The sequence below is a fragment of the Nicotiana tomentosiformis genome, chromosome 5 (genome assembly GCF_000390325.3).
Source record: "Nicotiana tomentosiformis chromosome 5, ASM39032v3, whole genome shotgun sequence".
Lineage (NCBI taxonomy): Eukaryota > Viridiplantae > Streptophyta > Magnoliopsida > Solanales > Solanaceae > Nicotiana > Nicotiana tomentosiformis.
The window spans coordinates 91,990,826-92,012,659 of NC_090816.1; the positions used below are offsets into that span (position 1 = coordinate 91,990,826).

General features: G+C 38.5%; 1 non-coding gene across 1 annotated transcript; it reads left to right on the forward strand.

The window, feature by feature from the left end:
- Positions 1-340: 340 nt before the first annotated feature.
- Positions 341-447, forward strand: LOC117276384 (small nucleolar RNA R71). Its single transcript, XR_004506653.1, has one exon. It is a non-coding gene; the product is annotated as a small nucleolar RNA R71 (small nucleolar RNA).
- Positions 448-21,834: the final 21,387 nt, after the last annotated feature.

The window sequence follows — 21,834 nt, forward strand, 5'->3', positions numbered from 1 at the left end:
CGTTGACTTCTTCAGTTGATTCTTGACACTCGTGTGTAGGGTGTCCCAATCAACAAAAGTCACATGTTGTTTGCTGCTCACTTTGTACCTTAGCTAATGCAAGCTTTCTTATCTCCTTAGCCATGGTGTCTATCTGGGATTGCATAGATATGTTAGAGTCCACCTGGTGAACCCCAACTGATTTTCTTCTGTCATTAGCATCGTCAAATAATTCATCAAGGATTAAGACAACCTCCTCCGATGTTTTCTTAATTATTGGACCTCCACATGCAGTATTCAGAGTTCTCGCGAGGACGATGTCAGTCCATCCTAAAAATTCTGGAGTTGCATCCACAAATCAATTCCATTATGCTGACACTTCCTGACTATCTCCTTGAATCGTTCCCAAGCTTCAAAAATTGTTTCTGTCTCCTTCTGACAGAAATTATGAATTTTCCTTATGAACTTTCCTATTTTTGCAGCCGAAAAGTATTTGTCAAGAAACTTCTTGGTCATATCTTCCCATGTCCTTATAGAACCTGCGGGTAAGCTGTGAAGACATTGCTTCGCGTCATCTTTCAGTGAAAAGGGGAATGTCCTTAAGTAGATAGCATCCTTTGATACTCCATTGTATTGATAAGTGTTCATGATATCGTCGAAGTCCATAAAGTGAGTATTAGGATCTTCGTTCATCTTCCCTTTGAAAGTGCAATTATTTTGGATAGTTTGAAGCAAGCCTTGCTTCAATTTGAAGTTGTTAGCTGCTATGGGTGGAGGTCTGATACTTGACATTCCTTGATTATATACAGGCCTATCATAGTCACCCAAAGATCTTCCAAGTCGGGGTATTGCATTCTCGAACTGGTCTTTGACCAAAGGTCGGTTTAGATTGAATCTTCGACCCCCATTTAGGTCGACTATTTCAGCAGCAATCATCCGTGTAGCTTTTTGTTGTGCTGCCTCCCTTGCAGGTAAGTTTACTCCTTCATTGTCTTCATTTGCCATGGTATCTTGAGTTGAAGTTTGTCCCAACAATGTTTTAGTTAATTCTCTTTCCTTTCTCATATGTCGCAGGTATTTTTCCAACTCTGGTTTGTATAGTATCACTTCCCTTGAAAAGGATCGAGTCATACACCAGAGAAATCAAAATTAGTACCCTGGGCGCAAGTGAGAAAAATGCGAATACATTAAAGTAAAAATTGGTTCCTGAATTAGTACTAAAAATTATTTTTAACACTATCGATTGCCAATCCGCGACAACACCGCCAAAATTGGACGAGCGCAAAATAAACACTTAAATTGTGCTCGCTAATCAAACAGTGCTTGAATAATCTTCAGTTGATTACTATCCAGAAAAATTAACACTTGATTGGATATCTATTCCTACGAAAAACTATTTAAGTTCAAGCAAATAACACTTGATCACTAAAAAGAGTATGTGAGCACGAAGAAATATTTATGAGAAAAATAAAGGTAATTGACTAGATAGGTGCACGATAACTGACTTGGGATCTCATTCTTGAGTTAATTCACTCTATAATAGGATCGATTCTTACGAGTTCAACTGATTATCATATTACACTTGAAGCTAATATACCTCTTTCGATTAAATACTAGTTTCAGTAATTAACCCAATTTAAGCATAGTAAACAATTGCAAGAATAAAAATAATGTTTATGTTCTAAAGGGTAATTTCTCACGAATATTCCCTATTTTCTAGTTCAATCAATAATTCACGAGGCTCCTTTGATTACCTATTTGAATTATGAATTTAAAGTAGAGCATAAGATGTGCAGAAATTTAATATCAAACTTCTCTTTCGATTAAGTAAAATACTAAATAACTCCACAATACAAATTAAGCTCCATCAATTAATTCTAGCAAGTCTAAAGAATCGAATCCCTAATCAAGTTATTGAATCACCATATCTATCAACACCCAAATGGAAATTACTTCATAACAATGGAGTAGGATATCTCAAATAAATTTAAGAACAAAGAAAACATCAATTCTAAAGATTTGATACAAACTCTCGTATTGCACAGATTGTAGATTGAAATCTTGATGAATTCTTGAATCTTCTCCCTTGGTGGCTCTACAATCTTCTCTAGGTCAAAAAATACTCAAAAAGGGTGTTTTGGTGCATTTAAGCCGAAGTTCAAAATAACCCTTGGACAAAACTACCCTTATTTAGTGGAATGAAAAGTATTCTAAGAATTTTGGGCTACCGCACCGCACCATGTGGCGCGCTTATGAAAATTTCCAGAACATGTTGAAACTTCGATTCTGGGAACAATTTGCACTATCTCACGGCGCCCCATGTGGCGCGGCTGTACATTTTTCATAGAGTTATTTTGTTTCTCTAATTTTTGACATCCAGTCTTGGTCTTCGACCCCCGAACGTGATCCCGACTTAATTACTTGGGCTTCTACTCAGTCTTCAATGCTCAAAATAGCTCGAATTAGATCCACCATATCTACATAACTTGAAATCACTCCTATAAGGCATAAAACATACAATAAGTGCAAAAACACTACAAATTAAAATTCAACACAAGTAAAATGTAGTAATTTGAGTGCAATACTACGACTAAAATATGAGTTTCTAGCCTACCATCAATGACGTGGTCTCGCAATTCATGTCACTCGGGATGAGTGCTGATTGGGATCCGTTATATGATTGAATTGAGGTATTGATTTTGAAGGCAAATCAAGAAACAATTGGAAGAAGGTGAATCAGCCTAGTAGTGGTTTGGATCGGCATGGTTAAGGAAATGATCGGTTCCTTCGGTGTGGTAAGGCAATACAAGTGTTTCATGGTTGTACGTGCGGGTTTGATAGCTTCCGTGATTTGATTGAATTGGAGAAATTTGATTTTGATGGTTCAGTTATGTGTATATGGATCTCGGAAGAGTTATGGCGGTTTAGACCACAACTTGAGCTTTTATTTTCTGCGATTTTGGTAATTTGGTTGCATGTTGCAATTGTTTTTCTGAAATAAGTGGATTGAAAGGGGCTCTAGTCGATGAAGTGTTTATTCTATTGGTGGTTCAGGTGTTGTGATTAAATTCCTGTACTCTCACGTAGCAGCATGATAGGTGTAGTGAGCGGTATGGAAATTGAAAGTTATGGATCAAGGTTTCGGTTCGGTGTTGATGAGAATGTCCCAAGCTCGAAGAGCGAGGAAGGATTTCAGATGTTTAGAGTATGCTGACATTATTTTTTGGATGGCCTGAGGAGGGTATGTGTTGTGGAAGGAGTGTTGGGTATTGAAATGTGGAAGGTTGATGCCCATGTTTTTACTATTGGGTGCGGAATGTTGTGGGAGCATATCCCATGGGAAGATCGAACAAGTGTGACGTGTTAGTCATTTGATTGTTGGAGATTGAAGGTAGGTATGGAGATTTTGGTATTGTCGCCAATGGGAGAGGTTATGTCCGAGAGGCTCTCTATTCCTTTTGGTGTCGACTGTGTGAGTTTGTTCCGGATTGGATGACTGCTTGTATATGTCATGAATATGGTCATTGTGGATTCTTGAAAGGTTATTGGCCCAGTATGGGATGATCAGAATCGACTTGAGGTCCTTAAGTGGATCTAATGTGAATATATTCTCTACATCTGGTCGGATGTGTTGTTTCACCATAGTATTGCTTATGGAGGAGTCTTCAGGCGTTGAATGTTATCCCTGTCGTCAGCTATTCTTTGTAATACTCTATTATGAAATGTGGGTTGTGAGATGGCTTGATTATTCGCACATGTGTTGTGATCCCTTGAAGCTTGTGGTGTTATATGAGCAAGATGGCTCTCTCGATGTAGGTCATTTATTACACCTTATTCTTGCTTGAGTTTTTGTAGCGCGTGGCGCTATCCGTTTCCCCAGGGTCATATTTATGCACTTGGTGTGCTTGTGGTCGATATTCGAGCATTTCGTAGGTATAAGCATTATGGCTCGATGGGTATTTCCTTATTGATTATTATGTGTGGATCAAGTGGCACACTGCCACAGGTATGATGTTTGGATCTGGTTGCATGCCGCAATGGTATCATGTGTGGATCGGATTGCACGCCGCAACAGTGAGATGTTGAGTACGGTTCCCTATACTTATTTTTGTGTGTCTTATTTCTCATCTCTGATAAAGGTTCATAGCATATGTTGGCCATTTTATTCGCTATGCGGACTGTGTAGTTCTTTGTTAGAGTTCATTCTTCCTTATGTATCATATTCGAGTTATAGCTTGTTGGTGCATTGATGATGTCATATGAGATTTTATTAAGTGTTTGAGGTGTCTTATTGGCTGAGCAGCTTATACTGGGAGAGACGCGGTTATTGGACCTGAAATCAGTGCGATCGGATTTATATAAGGTATATTAAAGAGAAAATGTCACTATTTAGTTCAGAATGAAGTAACGGTTCTTGTCAAGTGGAGAAACTCCATGAGTTATTGAGTTGACGGGTGGTTATGAGTTCTTGCACATCTCTTTCATCGTTGCAGTATTGTGAGGGCTGATACCATGCTTATATGTGTTATGAGGTATACTACGGGCATCTAGTTCATGAATTTGCAGCTATTATAGTCGGAGGATGTTATTATGGACATACAAATTGTGCGGAGCATTGAGTGATCTCACCATGGGTGCATGATCATATTTGGTACAGTGGGTTGAGATTGTTATGGTGTTCGTATGTTAGAATCATGTCTCGTGGAGAATTTTGGATGTTAGAATTTGGTCCTAAGGCTTGTTGGCTAAGGTAAAAGGGAGGATCTTCAGTCTACCTCGAGCTAATCTGCTCACGTGGGTTGTGGTGGCACGAGTAGGTGCACGAGGTGTTAAAAAGTGATTTTGATCAACTCCGGAATGATTCTTGGCACGTTCGAGGACAAATGTATGTTTAAGTGGGGGAGAATGTAATGACCTGACCGGTTATTTTGAGTTCTAGCTCATTGTTCGATAGTTTGAGGCCTTGAGTAGCTTCACTTCATGTTTTATGACTTGTACGTGTGGTCAGAATTGAATTTTGGGAGGTTCAGAGTTGATTCAGATGGAAAATTCTCAATTCGGAAGCTTTAAGTTGGAAGAGTTGACCAAGGTTTGACTTTTGAGTAAACGACCACAGAATCGGGATTTGAAGGCTCTAATAGGTCCGTATGATGATTTCGGACTTGGGAGAATGTTCGGGTTCAGTATCGGGTGGTCCAGGAGTATTTTAGTGCTTATTATGGAAAGTTGGCATTTTAAAAGTTTAAGAAATTCTTAAGTTTGATTTTGAAGTTGACTTTGGTGTTATCGATGTTCGTTTGAGGTTTCGAGCCTTGGAATAGGTTCGTATCGTGATTTGTGACTTGTGTAGAAAGTTTGGCGTCATTCTGGGATGTTTAAGTATGACTTAGATGCGTTTATCGAGGTTTCAATGTTTGATAGTTGAAAGAAAGATTTTGATCGTCGATTCATGATTTAAATGTTATTTGTGGCGTTTAGAACCTTTGATAAGTTTGGTTAAGCTATTGGGACTCATTGGCGAGATTGGACGGAGTCCCGAGGGTCTCGGGTGAGTTCCAGGGTGATTTCATATCATTTCTCCATGTTTTGGTGATGCTCTCACTGGTTCTGGTGTTGTTCATCGCGAACGGATAGGTGTTATCGCGTTCGCGAATAGGGATTTTTCGTTGTTGGATTTTTGTGCTTCGCCTTCGCGACTGGGGGCACGCGTTTGCGAAGGTTTGAGGAGAAAAGTAACGAATTCGCGATTGGGTCATCGCGTTCGCGAAAGGGAACTGGGCCTGGGAGATTTTAACGTTCGTGTTCGCGGAAGGTGCACCGCGTTCATGAAGGTTCGCCTGGTAAAGCATCGCGTTCTAGAGATTAGACTCGCATTCGCGAAGAACGGTTTTGGAGCTGGAGCTGGTAGTGCTTCGCGATCGTGAGGGAGTTGCCGTGTTCGCGAATAAGGTCGTACTGGGAAGTTTTATTTTAAAATTAGGGGTTTGGCTCATTTTCACTTCATTTCTTCCATGGGAGCCAAATTCAGAGTAATTTTGGAGTACCATTTTCATCATTTATTATGGGGTAAGTGATATCTACACATTGTGAGCTAATTATATGAATTTAGGCTTGTAAATTCAAGAATTTAAGTGAAAATGTGGGATTCTTGGCAGGAGCCCTAGAATTTATAAATTCGAGTTTTGACCACAGAATTGGGCATGTAATTTAGAATAAATTATATATTTGAGTTCGTGGCGCTATGGGTAATGTTTATCTTTGAATATTTTCGGAAATCGGGCACGTAGGCCCGAGGTTGATTTTGTTGACTTTTCGAGCGGAGTTGGGAATTGTTGTAAATTGATTAATTATGAGTATTAGAGTATATTTTTATTGGTTTACACATTGTTTGACTAGTTTTGGATCGATGGGCATCAGTTTGAGGTGTTAGAGAGGCATTGGAGCCGATTATGGAACTTTAGAGTGAGGTAAGTCTCCTCTATAACCTTGTGAGGGAGAAATTACCCTGTATATGTGATATTTATTACATGCTACATGTTGTGGGAGCTACGCACGTACGAGGTGACGAGTGTCCGTGCATACGCTAGAGTTTCTGATTATGTCCGGGTAGACTTAGATTCACGCCATGCTTTAATTGTACTATTTGAGTTATTCTTTCTTGTTAAATTACTTAATTTCCCATTATTACCTAGATTAGACTCGTGTGGAGTGATGGACTAACTATTCTAGATATTTGACGAGCTACTTGATTAGCCGTAGAATTGTACTTCTCTTATGGATTTTCTCTCGTGTTGTGCATATTCATCCGAAAGTTTCTCTTGAATTCCATAATTCACACGTATATTTGTGAGTGGGATCAAGGACCTGTAAAAGCTTCATATTCTAATGGGATCGGGATGAACGCCTCAGCAACACTCTTATGGGATTGGGTCGTTCACCTCGGCAGGATATTGTAACACACTCTTATGGGATCAGGCCGTTCGCCTCGGCATGATATTGTAACACACTCTTATGGGATCAGGTCGTTCGCCTCAGCAGGATATTGTAACGAACTCTCATGGGATCGGGCCGTTCTCCTCGGCAGTTCTATGAAATACTTTTATGGGATCGAACCGCTCACCTCAGTAGTTCTATGAATTACATTTATAAGATCCGGCCGCTCGCCTCGACAGAATAGTGTGTAATACTTGATAAGGAGTCCGCGCACTCATGTGTTTCCTGTCTTGAGATGTGACCGTTGATTTGGTATTGTACGTTACATATTCTATTTGAGGAGGTACCCGATAATTGAAGAATTTGTTTTCATTGCTCAGTTGTAGACCGTATTATTTGCCTATATTTGTGGTCCTTGTTTACTTACCATGTTTCATACTTGTTTACTTCATTATATTTGATTTATTGGACCACTAGTAAGTGCCAATATCGATCCCTCATCACTACTTCTCTTGGGTTAGGCTAGATACTCAATGGGTACGCATTGATTTATGTACTCATGCTACACTTCTGCACTTATTATGCAGGTATATATATTACTAGTGGTCTTTTGGGTGCAAGGGCGCAGTGGTTACAGAGGACTTTACGGTGAGCTGCATTCCATGTTACGTTCCGCACCACATAGAGTCTCTTTCATATACATTTATGTTATCCTGTCTATCATAATTTCAGACAGATTTGTATTGTTATTGTACTTCCTAGTAGATGCTCATGCACTTGTGACATCGGATTTTGAGAGTGTTCTAGAATTTGTTTATGGTTTGCTTTACATTGACACACTTTTACTTTATATTTTAATTAAATTGTACATATCTACGATATTTAATGCATTGATCTCTCCATCTAATAAGATTCATGGTTTCAAAATAATAATTAAATTGGCATCTCACTGTTTGCTTCCCTAACGACGACGTTGGGCGACATCACGATCTATAATGAGTTTTGGGTCGTGACATCTTTCCCCTCAGACCCCTCCATTTTAATGTCTATTCCCTCTACATCCCCAATGTATTTCAGTCATGGCCATCACCTCACTTTTTAAACTCAAATTAACCAAATCTTTATTTTTTTTTGTAAGACTCAACTTGTACAATTTTGTAGAGGTCAAAACATCTTAGGCTATGTCTATAAAGACCAGTTCGGTCATTTTGAGTTTAGCACCCCTTTCCTTATTTGAGACTTTTCCTTGGTTCATTTGTAATTTGTGACTTGCAGGTATGGATCATTAGGTTTCCGAAGGGTTCAAAAGTATTTTGGAACACTTGACTCCAAATTTGAAGCCTTGAGGTTCATAGAGTTGAACAAAGTCAACAATTTGGGATAATGTGCTCAAAATCTTGGTTTGAAGCTTCTAACAAGTTCATATGATGTAGTTGGACTTGTACATATGTTCAGATTAGGAACCAAGTAGATCCAAAACATTCAGCAAATTGCATGAAAGGTAGAACTTTAAAGACTATTTAGGTTGAATTGAGTCGTTATTTTGGTTTGTAGTGTGTCGCTTCATTTCGAGCTGTTGGATAGGCTTGTATGGGGGTATTTGGACGTATTAGGATGGTTTATGGGTCCTGGGTGACTCGAGCGAGTTTCGGGACAACTAGAGAGCTTTTGGCAAGTTGCGAAAAATTGTAGGGTTGGGAAATAGGCGTGCTTCATGCGCCCATCGCATGCCCAGATTTTACTCAGTTACTCTTTTGTAAAATGGGCATAACATTTTATATAAATATCTAAATGACAAACAGTTTGAACGGCTATAAACTAGACTAAAAGAGAGACGACTTTCATTTTTGGTTCTTTTCTAGATTCATTATAGATTAGGAGATATGTTCTTGCAAAATCATGCCAAAATTTTATGCGTGAAGGAGACTTAGGTGTGAAACGCATGCCCATAAGCACAAGGCAAAATTTCATATTTCTATAAATAGACTCATATCGTGATTTTAGATTATTTTCTACCATTTTGGAGACTTGTGAGCTTAATTTTGGGCAATTTTGAGCATGACCTTTCATCAAACGCCTTGGAGTAAGTGATTCTAACTCACATCTATCATTATATCATATGTGTGTTTAACGGGTAGGGTTGACCCGGTTCCGGTCTGACCCAGATCAGTATTAAACCGGACCGGTAGGTAGGGGGACGGGCAGGGCTGGGTTTGGGGGGTAAGGGGTTCAGACTGCTAGCTTCGAAATTTCAGTTAACCGGACCGGTCTAAACCAGTAAAGTCAATTCACTGGTGAATCGATTAATCGGATCGGCCCGGACCGGTCCAACGGCTATTTCAGGATTTTATTTTTAAATTAACTTGACTGTTGGCAACGATCAACATCCAATATGACCGTTGTCCAATGGATATTTTGCAAGAATTTCCCCTTTTTGGCATTATTTTTAAAAAATAACACTTTTAGTAATTACTAATTTAGTCCTTTGAAAAACTATCACAACCCCCCTCTTCTTCATTTCTTCACTCATCTCTCATTTCTCAAACTCAAATTCTCAATTGTTATTCTCTCATTCTTCACCTAAATTGCAATAAACTATTTGACTCTCATTTCTTTTGGAATTTAATTTATGGTATTATTTGAAGTTTGAAGTTTGAAGTTTGAACTTTGAAAACTTGACGTTTCTTCGTGGTAACAATGGAGTTGCGAAATTCAATTTCAAATATTCAAGACTTCAAAAATCATCAAGTGTTCAATTTATCAAGAAATTCGGTGCACTCCCTCCAACTCTTTCTCTTATTTACTATTTTATTTGCATATTTAATTTTTGTTAGTAGTTAAATTTTCACAATATGTTTAATGCTGTAAAAAGAGTTTGTAATAAGGTTGCTAATCGGGGTAATCGGGAAAATAGAAAAAGAGGTAATACTTCAACTTCTAGTAGTAATTTAAATAACTTCACACATGTTTCTGAAATATCACCTGATAATAATATAGATTATGAACAATTATAGGAAGATTTCGGTATAGAAGATAATGAATTAGAAATTGAAGATGAGACACCACTTACACCTAGTAGTGTTGGAGTTGGTAGTAGGGGTGGTGGTCATGGCACTAGTAGTAGACCACATGTGGGTCCCACTAGTAATCGGAGAAGGAGAAGTAAAGTTTGGAAATATTGTGAGGAAATAGAGAATTCTGATAGAGTTAGATGTAAAATTTGTAAAGATGATTTTAAATATAAGACTGGAGGAAGTTTAGGAGGGGACTGGGACACTTAGTAGACATCTAAGAATTACTCATCCTATAGAATGGGGCTTTGATTTAAATGAAAATCAAGGAACTCTACACCCTAGTACTGAAGGACTTATGAAATATGATAAAATGAAGGATCGTGAGGGGTTAGCAAAAATGATTGCTTTGGGTTGTCAACCTTTTTCTTTTGCTTCTTCATTATATCTTATTATGTATATTCAAAGGATATATAATCCTTTATTTAAAGGTATCCCTAGAAGTACTTGTAAATCTGAAATCTTTAGACTTCATGGACAATATCAGACATACATATGTTATTTGTTTGAACACCTTCCTTGTATAGTTTCTCTAACTTTTGATATTGGCCATGCTGTTAATGGAAATAATTTTTTGACAATTACATGTCATTGTATAGATAATAATAATTATATGCAAAAACGTATTATCGCTTTTAAATATGATGAAGATCAAAGTCATATTGTTATTTTATAAATACTACTATTTGCGAAGTTGTTGAATTTTATAATCTTAATAAAAAAAGTATTGTGTATGTCTTTTGATAATGCTTCTAACAATAATGCCACTATTTCAATATTAAGACTGTATTTGAAAGCACCACTTGATGAAATGTTTCATGTTAGGTGTGCATGTCATGTTTATAATTTAATTGTTAAAAGTGGGCTTGATTTATTTTCAACTGAGATTACTCATGTTAGAAGAGCAGTTGGTGATTTTCAGGGAAATAATAGACAATCTAGAATTAGGGAATTTAAGACTAGGTGTACCGAGCATAACCTTAACCCCAGATTCATGCCAGATGAAATTGTTACTAGATGGAATTATACATACTTATTTTTAAAATATTGCTACAAATATAGATTGCCGATAACTAAAGTTGCTAATGCACATTGTATTGATCCAAACCGTATGTTAACAACTAATACTTGTGAGGCCATTAATGATGTTAAATTTTTACATAAATTGTATAAAACTACTGTTGAGTTTTCTGGAGCATATTACCCTAATGTTACTATGGCTTTAGTACATATATCTGAATTTTTTTTCTCCTCTGTGAATTTAATAAGAAATAAAAATATAAGGATGTTGTTGAAAAAATGCAAGAAAAATTCAAAAAATATTTCTTTCCAATTCCTCCGATTTACTTAATTGGTGTTGTTTTAAATCCTTCTATTAAGATGTCTAATTGTCACCAATTAATCAATGCTTTTATATACTTATATGGAGATTGGACCAACTAAAACCTATATATATATATATATATATATATATATATATATATATATATATAGTTGTATGAACAAGCTAAATGATTAATTACAACGATTATATAATTATTATGCAAATATAATTGATGTTGTTGTTATTAATGTAGGCAATGTTTAATCCCACCATGCATTGTACTACTTCTACTGCATATGCTACTATGGATGATGATGAAGGCCTTGATGGTTATAATATTTGTTCTACATTTCCTTCCATTCAAACCAGTAGCAGGAACATTGATTAACTTCAATTCTACTTGCAAAAGCAAACAGAGCCTCGCACAAAGGAATTTTCACCGTTGGGATGGCGGCATGAGTGTCACGACCCAAAATCCCACTACAGGCGTCGTGATGGAACTTAGTCTCTTAAGACTAGGTAAACCGATTATAATAATAATTCAAGCCGTTTAAAAAAAAATAGATAATCGAATTCACATGTCAAACCCAGCAACGGAAATATTCAAACAACCTCCCAAGACTGGTAATACTGTGTCACGAACTCTAACTGAATACTTGAAATGATCTCGAGGACCGAATGTACAATACGGTTCGAATAAGAAATTAATAGTACAATAAAAATGGAAAGACTCCAAGGGACTATGGTGACCAAGAAGCTCTACCTTGAATATTTGCGATTACACTTTAACTCTATCCGAGCCCGATATATCCAATACCTGGTTCTGCACAAAACAAATATGCAGAAGTGTAGTATGAGTACACCAGAGTCGGTATCCAGTAAGTATCAAGACTAACCTCAGTGGAGTAGTGACGAGGTACATTCAAGACACTCACTAGTCTAATATCCTGTGCAATATAGTATACAAAATATAATAAAAAACAAATAACAATGATGGCAACACTAATCAACCAGTGATATACACAACAGGACAATAAGAACACCATTAATGTTGCTCAACAAATTATGAATACAAGTACAACCAATTAATCAAGTCCTTCAAATACGAATATTTTACCTATATGCTTTTCAAATAATACTTTCCAATAAATATATATCGAATATATTCCCTTCAAATAAATATCTTTCAACTATAATTCCTTCAAATAAATATCTTTCAACTATAATTCCTTCAAATAAATATATTCAAATATAATTCCTTTAAATAAATATCTTCAAATATAATTATTTCAAATAAATCTCTTTCAAATATAATTCCTTCAAGTAAATATCTTCAAATATAATTCTTTCAAATAAATCTCTTTCAAATATAATTCTTTCAAAGAAAAGTCACCATGTGACACCTCATTTAACTTTCCTGGTGTGAGAAATATATTCGATATATCACATCAAATGGCACGGCAATACCTTCGTGAACTTGTCTCATTCTCACCCAATGTATATATGTAGATCAAATCAATTGGCATGACAACACCCTTCGTGCATTTGTCTCTTTCTCACTGTGCATACATATAACAGTACCAACTAGGTGGGAGAAATGCCAATAACAATAAAGAAAATAAAGTGGGAGGCACACATGAAGCAACAACGACTACAAACCACATAGAAAATGTAGGTGCACAATAACATCTAAAGATAAAGGACTGAATTAATACACAACAAAATGATATCACAATATAATGTATATCTCTTATCCTCGCCTGCACAGAAACACCCTTCGTGCCATGAACATATGATAATATAAAAATAATGGCACGTCATCACCATTCGTGCTTTTACTCTCATCCTCATGTGATAATATAATTGAAGTGGCACAACATCACCCTTCGTTCTTCACACTCTCAATGGCACGACATCACCCTTCGTGCTTTACACTCTCAACTGGCATGACATCACCCTTCGTGCTTTACACTCACAATGGCATGGCATCACCCTTCGTGCTTAACACTCTTAATGGCACAGCATCACCCTTCGTTCTTTACACTCTCAATTGGCACGGCATCACCCTTCGTGCTTTACACTCTCAATGGCACGACATCACCCTTTGTGCTTTACACTCTCAATGGCACGACATCACCCTTCATGCTTTACACTCTTCCTTACCAAGCACATATATATCGTTAACAAGCAAGGTAGGACGCATAAATAACATCAAGGAGAGTGTTTAAACCATAACACAATACAACAATCCATATCACAATTTTCCACTGACCACAACCAAATTCCAAATATGTAGTAGAATCAAAATATTTCTCAACAAATAGACCAAGGCTCCACACAACATATATAAGATCTCAAAAACAACCACAAGGATGAGAAAATAACTCATCACAGGACAACGCCTTCTTTAATCCAACTTTTTGATAAATATATGAACGCCTCAATTTAATCTTATTTAATTAATTGTTTGCTGATGAAAAATCCATAATGTGATTATTTCTAAGAAAGCTCAAGTCAACAACACAGGGAATTCACATAAAAATCCAAGCGAAAATAACACCAAATTATCATATAAATATAAATTTGACAAACAAGGAATGAGGCATGACAAATCAAGGATTTACTAAGTTCCAACGATTTTTCAATTTAATACATAAGGGCGTCTACGAATTTCAGCCGATATAGTTTGCACATCTAAACCACGTACGCACTTGTCACCTCGCGTACATGATTTTCAAGTACACAATTTCCACATAAGACTCAATGCCTAAGGGGTAATTCCCCCACTCAAGGTTAGGCAAGATACTTACCTTTTTGAAGTCAGGTCGATATTCCAAAATAGCTTTCTCATGTGAATTGAACTCTGGACGGCTCCAATCTTTCTTGAGACTTCCTTACATTACTACGAGATTTCAAAAATCCTAGTAACTTCAATCTATTTAGAAGCATAACAAAAGTGAACCATAATTAGGAAGATTTTTATGGCTTCAGCTCATTTGAGCATTTTATCAAACACTGGGCGAGCAAATTTGGTTACAAGGTTCTTCTACAAGATTTTCTTCACTCCACAACCTAATCCTTACTTATTTGGGCTCAACAATCTTCCCACAAACCTTATTGGTTCAAGAATATATACATAATACTCTTACACCCAAGAATCATACTCCCAATCACCCATCTTTTACCCCAAACTCGAAATTGAAGACTAGGAATTTGAATCTTACCTCTTAGATGAAGATCTTGTGAGCTTTCCTTGCTGGATTTCAAAGCTTGGGCAAATTCTTGATGACCAAAACACTTCATCTACTTTATCTCTGTAGAACACTCTCACTTCTCTCTAAAAAACCTCAGATAATTGCCCCAAAATGAACCCCAAAGCCTATTTAGCAAAATGGGGTCGGGTTAGGAAAATAGGAAAATTAACCCTCCGAAAGCAGGTCTGCGGTCACATAATGGACCACATAATGGGTATGAAGGAAGCACAATGGTCGCATAAATCGATACCCAGAACTGGGCTATTCTGGTCCATTCTGCGACCAGTTTTCGGTCGCATAATCACTTCTGCGATCGCATAATGGTCACAGAATTGGTCGCAGAATCGTATTCTACCAACCTTTGGAAATTTTGTAATAACTTCTTGTACGAATGTCCAAATAACGAACGGTTTGAAGAGTTAGAAACTAGACTCAAAGATCTTTTATTTGATAGGTAATACACCATGTAACACTTTGAAGCTGATCGAATAAGTCATCAATTCTTGGCAGTGGATACTTGTTCTTGATAATAGCCTTGTTCAACTGCCAATAATCTATGCACATTCGCATTGAACCATCTTTCTTCTTTACAAATAATACTGGTGCACCCTAGGGCGAGACACTGGGTCTAATGAATCCCTGATCAAGCAAGTCTTGTAGCTACTCCTTCAATTCTTTCAACTCTGGCGGGCCATACGGTATGGTGGGATAGAAATGGGCTGAGTGCCGGAGCTAAATTAATAAAAAGTCAATATCTCTGTCGGGTGGCATCACCGACAAATATGCAGGAAATACTTCTGGATATTCACGAACAACTGGTACTGAGTCCATAGAAGAAACATCTGCACTGGGATCGAAAATATAAGACAAATAGGCTAGATACCTTTTCTCGACCATACGCCGAGCTTTAATATAAGAAATAACCTTGCTGGTAGAATGACCAGGAGTTACTTTCCACTCTAACCGAGGTAACCCCAGCATGGCTAGGGTCACTGTCTTGGCATATCCAATATAGCATGATAAGGTGACAACCAATCCATACTCAAGATGACATCAAAATCTACCATATCAAGAAGTAGAAGATCCACACTAGTCTCAAGACTACTAATAGTAACCACACACGAACGATAGATATGATCTACTACAACAGAGTCTCCCACCGGTACAGATACACACACAAAAGCACCCAGAGAATCACAAGGCACAATCAAATATGAAGCAAAATAGGAGGACACATAGGAATAAATAGATCCTGGATCAAATAGAACTGAAGCATCTCTATGGAAAACTGGAATAATACCTGTGATCACAGCATCAGATGACTCAGCCTCAGGCCTAGCTGGTAAAGCATAAATTTGGGTTTAGGCCCACCACTCTGAACTGCGTCTCTAGGATGACCTCTAACTGGCTGGCCTCCACCTCTAACTGTCTGACCTCCACCTCTAATGGACCGACCTCCACCTCTAGCTTTCTGACCCCTACCTCTAGCTGGCTGAGAAGACGGTGAAACAACCGGTGCCAGTATGATGGAACGAGAATCCTACCGAGATCTGTTACTCGACAACCAATGGCAATACCTCCTGATGTGACCAATGCTCCCACACTCATAACAACCATCCTGATGTCATGGCTGCTGAAGCTGAAGCTGACCTGAATGGGCTGGATAACCACTGTAGTGACTATAGAGTAGTGGTGCACTAATATGAGCTGAATGTGCACTAAATGTTGGCTGCCCAGAGTAAGGCATAATAGGACCGTGACTCCCAAAAGCACTGGGAGATACCTGAAGTGCTAAATGAAACGGTCTGGGAGGATGAGCCCTACTAAAATTACCCCTGCCTCTAGATGAGGCACCATTGAAACCACCGAACTGACGAGGCCTCTTATCGGACCTCTACCCTCTCTCCCGTGTAAGAACCATCTGGATCCTCCTCGCGACATTAGCAGCCGCCTAAAAGGAAATCTCACTTCCGGTTTCCTTGGCCATCTAAAACTTGATAGGGTGAGTGAGTCCCTCCATAAACCTCCTCACTCTCTCTCCCTCAGTAGGTATTATAAAGAGAGCATGACGTGCTAAATCCACAAAAAAGGACTCATATTGAGTAACAGTCATACTGCCCTGCTGTAGAAGCTCAAATTACTTGCGATAATCCTCTCTTAGTGTGATAGGAAGGAACTTCTCCAGAAATAGCTGCGAGAACTGCTCCCAGGTAAGTGCAGGTGATCCAACTGGTCTGGTCAATGTATAATCTCTCCACCACCTCTTGGCGGAACCCGTCATCTGAAATACAGCAAAATCGACCCCATTGGTCTCAACTATACCCATGTTTCGCAGCACCTCATGACAACGGTCAAGATAATCCTGTGGGTCCTCAGAAGGTGTACAATTGAAGTGAACTAGAAAGAGCTTAGTAAACTTATCAAGTCTCAATAAGGCTTCAAAAGACATGGCGGGCCTATCACCGGTCTGTGCTGCAACAACTGGCTGAACTACCCCAACTGGCGGGGCTGCTGGAGCCATCTACTCCGGAGCGGGAGTAGTGGGAGTTTGTGCTCCTCCTTCAGCCTGTGAGACGGCTAGTGCAACTGGAAATGTACCATTCTGGGTCACGCCCTCCATAAGACACACCAAACGGACTAGAGCATCCTGAAGCACTAGAGTAGCTATGAATCCATTCGGGACCTGAACTGGTCCAACTGATACATTCTGAACTGGAACCTCCTCCTGAAGATCCACCTGAGGTTCTACAACAGGTGCAGTTGCTCGAGCTCTAGACTGAGCTCTACCTCTTCCTCTAGCATGACCTCGGCCTCAACCTCTACTCCTGGCCATAGTTGCCACTGGGCGCTCTGGTTCATGTCCATCGGTAGATGTATTACGTGTTCTCACCATCTACGAGCGAATAAGAATAGAATGGTTCAATTATCGATGATAGAAATAAAATCGCATGACAGAATAAGAAAGAAGTGACATTGTTCCTAAACTTCATAGCCTCTGAAAGATAAGTACAGGCGTCTCCGTACCGATCCTTCAGACTCTTACTATGTTTTCTCGTGACTCATGAGACTTATGTAACCTAGTGCTCTGATACCAACTGTCACGACCCGAAATTTCCACCTTCGGGACCGTGATAGCGCCTAACAATTCACTTGCTAGGCAAGACAACGTTAGAATAATATTAGCCATTTTAAAATAATTTTAAATTAATTAATAACAAAGAAACTAATGCGGAATTAAAGTTTCAAATGTAGTGATTAATCCATAAAAATAGCGATGTATAAATACCATCCCAGAATTGGTGTCACAAGTGCACGAGCTTCTAGAATAATACAAATACAGGTCTGAATAAAATAAAGCTGTCTGAAAGTAAACACACAGCTAAAATAAGGTAGATGGGAACTTCAGAACCGCGGACGCTGTGCAGTTATACCTCAAGTCTCCTCTGAATAGCTAAAATCCGAGCAAGTCTATAGTACGCCGCTGGGACCAACTCCGAAATCTACACAAGAAGTGTAAAGTGTAGTATCAGTACAACCGACCACATGTACCGGTAAATGCCGAGCCTAACCTCGACAAAGTAGTGACAAGGCTAAGGCGGATCACTTACATTAACCTGTACGCAATAATAGTAATAACCACAATAATAGAAATAAATCAGGAAACTCATTTTAATAGTTGAAGCCAACTCAGCAGTCATAACCAATTATTATTTTAATCAATTTCTGTTGCAGCGTGCAACCCGCTCCCACAATATATTCATATTCAATTCTGTTGCGGCGTGCAACCATGTTCCTCCAATATATTTATTTTAATCAAGTCTTTTGCGGCGTGCAACCCGATCCCCCAATATATATAGACTTTTAAACAAGTCTGTTGCGGCGTGCAACCCGATCCCCCAATATACACTTATAATAAGTCTGTTTCGGCGTGCAACCCGAACCCCCAATATGACTTTTAATAAGTCTGTTGCGGCATGCAACCCGTTCCTCCAATATATTTATTTCAATCAATTCTGTTGCGGCCTGCAACCTGTTTCTCCAATATATTCATACAACTCTTAAATGTAATAAAAATACTCTAATAATTATCACGTTCAATGAGAAACAATTAAGCATCAAGTCATACAGTAATTATAATTTACTTATAAAATAAATAATGACAAGTAGCAATTAATTGTGGAAATCAAGGAGAAAATAGACAGTTTAATATTTAATAAGCTAAATGTCAAGTAGCAATTAGGGCACATAAATCAAATAATCATGTAACAATTATTGCAGGAATTCAAGAATTAATATTTGACAAGAAATATGAGAGAAACAATTATTATAACAATTAATTCGTATCTTAAATTTTCGTTTTTGGAAGATTTTATAAAAATCTGATTTTTCTCCCATAATTTCACGGATTCATGATATAAATGAGTATGAAATCATGCGATATAATCAATATAGCATAAGGAACACTAACCCTAATTTTTTTCCCGTAAAAATCGCCCAACAATCGCCTTACCCGAGCTCAAAAATGGAAAATGGTTGAAAATGGGACGAAATCCCATTTCTAGAACTAACGTTCTGTTTTTCGGATTTTTCTTCTTTGCGAACGAGATAGTACCCTCGTGTTCATGAAGAACATTTTTGTGCTGCCAAACATTGCCCTTCGAGAACATGAAGGCAACCTCGTGAACGCAAAGCTTTGCACCTCAACCCTTCGCGAACGCGTGCCCTTGGTCGCGAACGCGAAGTACAAAATGTGCCAGTCCAAATTTTACCCTTCGCGAATGCGAGGCCTACTTCGCGAACGTGATGCTTTCCTGGATTGACCTTCACGAAGGTGAGATGCCCTTCGCGAACGCGAAGGCTAATTTTCCTGACCAGCCTTTTTTCCTTCGTGAACACGAGACCCCTCTCGTGAACGCGAAGAAGGAAACCAGAAGAAGATTTCTACAATTTTCCCAAGTCCATAATTGATCCGTTAACCACCCGAAATCAACTCGAGCCCTCGGGACTCCAAACCAAACATGCACCCAAGTCCTAAAACATCATACGAACCTGCTCGCGTGATCAAATCATCAAAATAACACCTAGAACTACGAATCGGAAACCAAATCAAAGGAAATTTTCAAGAAAACTTTAAAGCTTATATTTTCACAATCGGACGTGTGAATCACGTCAAATCAACTCCGTTTTTCACCAAATTCGACAGACAAGTCATAAATATTTTAGTGCACCTGTACCGGGCTCCGGAACCACAATGTGTACGCGGTATAACAAGATCCAACATCGGTCAATTCTTAAAATCATCAAACTTTCAAACTTTTAATTTTTTATTAAAATTCTATATCTCGGGCTAGGGACCTCGAACTTCGATTCTAGGCATACACCCAAATCCAAAATCACGATACGGACCTACCAGAACTATCAAAACACTAATCCGAGTCCGTTTATTTGAAATGTTGACCAAAGTCAACTCAGTTGAGTTTTAAAGCTCTATTTCACATTTTAATCCATTTTTCACATAAACACTTTCCGGAAAATTGTATGGACTTCGCACGTAAGTCGAGGAGTGGTAAATAGTATTTTTCGAGGTCTTAGAACACAAGATTACAACAACAACAACAACCTAGTATAATACCACTAGTGGGGTCTGGGTAGGGTAGTGTGTACGCAGACCTTACCCCTACCATGAGGTAGAGAGGCTGTTTCCAATAGACCCTCGGCATCCTTCCCTCCAAGAACTCCCCACCTTGCTCTTGGGGTGACTCGAACTTACAACCTCTTGGTTGGAAGTGGAGGTTGCTTACCATTAGAGCAACCCCTCTTGTCTTTAATTATCAAATTTAAAGATGACCTTTTGGGTCATCACAACCACACCCGCGAGTCATAATACATATTACGAAGCTGCTCGAGACCTTAAGTCACTGAACGGGGTGTTAATTCTTAAAACGACAAGTCGGGTCGTTACATTCTCTACCTCTTAAACATACGTTCGTCCTCGAACGTGCCAAGAATCTTTCTGAGGACATTAAATTACTGAGTGTATTCTTACACACATACTCGTGGGTGATTCTACGTTCTGCAATTTAACATGGGTCCGACAACACCATCTCAGTTGAGATTATTTCTTTTATTCATACATATAAACTTTAAAACCAATGTCTTACACTCCAAACATTTTCAAAATGCCTGATTTTCACATCAACGCATGGTATTAGTCTCAACTGGCTATAGCAACGTGTGCCTATGCACACATCAACTTTCTTGATAGTGTTAAAGTACTTCGAAATTTTTCCGTGGTGTTACGTTCTCCCCCACTTAGGATCATTCGCCCTTGAATGAGAAGTAGAGTCCGCCCTCAAACACATAACATAACTTATCTCTTCTTTCGCACATCTCAATCCCCCAAATTTTACTAACTCCCAATGTTTTCAAAAATTTCGACAGAGTCTCCCTTGTAAATGGGGCCTATCCACCTGCTAGCGTAACACCAAAATAACTCCTAACAACACATCCACAATACTAACCTTCATCGCTCGTAGGACACCGGTCATAATACACATCAAGCCATTTATTTGGCGCATGTCATCCTCGTGACTGTTAAACTCGCTTCCTCCAGTGCCTTGGCTGCGTATGTACCCTTCGCTAAATAGAAATCCCATACGAACTACATAGTCTCTAATACCACCAACTATTTCAAATCTACATCCACCTCGTGACCCCACCACAATTGTGATGATTAGGCAATTAATTAAACCTTCTTGATATCATACTTATCAACTAGATGTTAGAATCTGTTGCACCCCAATGTGCACAACTGAATGATCTCTCAATACTTCCACATCCTCGATCTGGATGACACGTTGTAATAATGGTTGAGCAACCCTAGCTCCCTTATAACCCCTCTGTAGTATCACGAACCGTTGGCGCATAGTTGATACTGAGTGCACAATTTCATACACGAGTGGATTCAAAAGAACATAAGATATATGCTTCAAGCTGAATAAATGCCGCACGATAAGGAATGAAAGAAGTGAAATTTTTTCCTACTAGCACTGTAGTCTCTCGAAGATAAGTACAGACGTCTCCGTACTGATCGGCAAGACTCTACTAAATTCATTCGTGACTCGTACGACCTATGAACCTAGAGCCCTGATACCAACTTGTCACATAAGATAAGTGATGGCACTTAGTCTCTTAAGACTAGGTAAGCCAATTATACTAACAATTCAAGCCATTTTGTTTAAATAGATAATCAAATTCACATGTCGAACCCAAC